Source organism: Neomonachus schauinslandi, chromosome 11 (assembly GCF_002201575.2).
Source record: "Neomonachus schauinslandi chromosome 11, ASM220157v2, whole genome shotgun sequence".
In the NCBI taxonomy this organism is placed as follows: Eukaryota; Metazoa; Chordata; class Mammalia; order Carnivora; family Phocidae; genus Neomonachus; species Neomonachus schauinslandi.
Window position 1 is genome coordinate 3723972 of NC_058413.1, and position 970 is coordinate 3724941.

Here is a 970-nt window from a genome sequence, read left to right on the forward strand (position 1 = left end):
TGCCATAGGATGGAATAGTACTCGGCCCTAAAAAGGAACAAAGCCCTGAGACATGCTACACGTGGATGAGCGTGGATGAATCTCAAAGCATTCTGAGACGCGCAAGCAGGCAGACCCAAGAGGCCTCATATTATATGAGTCTACATAGATGAAATGTCTCGAGCAGGGAAATCCAGGGAGACAGGCAGTAGATGAGTGTTGCCCGGGGCCAGGGGAAGATGGAGGAATAGGGGATGTTAGCTGAAGGCAGGGGGCTTCTTTCTGGGGAGAAGAAAAGCTTCTAAAATGGACTCTGAGGATGGATGCACAGCTCTGTGGACAAACTAAAAGCTACCGAGTTGTACTCTTTAAATGGGTAAATTGCAGGGTATGTGAATTATATCTCAGTAGAGCTCTTTAAAGTTAAAAAATAGAAATAAATAAAATTTTCAGGAGACTCGGCTTGGGTGGTTGCAGTGCTAAGCCTCCAGCCTGCAAAACCCCCTCTGGGTCTCTCATTTGCCTCCTTGGGGAGCCACTGTGCTCTTGGGGTGTTCCTGGCCTATGATGCCATTCGGAAGCTGGACCCAGCCTGAGGTCCTGTGAGCACATAGGGAAGTGGGTGTCCTGTACCTGCCTGTGCCCGGCAGCCTGCGTACTTGGCCCAGGCAGGGTTCAAGCCCCCTGGGGGACCAGGAGCCCCACAACCCCTTTAGCCCAGGGTTCCCGGGACATTTGGCTAATGGCAAATGCCAGGTGCCATCCAGGAGCACCCTTGAGGGAGAGCTGTGCCCCCCAACTGGTGGGCTCCTGCCTGGCGCTGGAACCAAGTCCTCCCCTTTAGAGTGAGGAGGGCAACCTGCTGCTCCTCCTAGAGTCTTCCAGGTCGAGCACGGGAGCTGGCTGGGTGCAGACATTCTGCCTTCAAGTACTCCCCTGCTGCTCGCTGCTTTCCAGCTTAGCCAGAAGCAAAAAGGGGAGACTGAGAGCA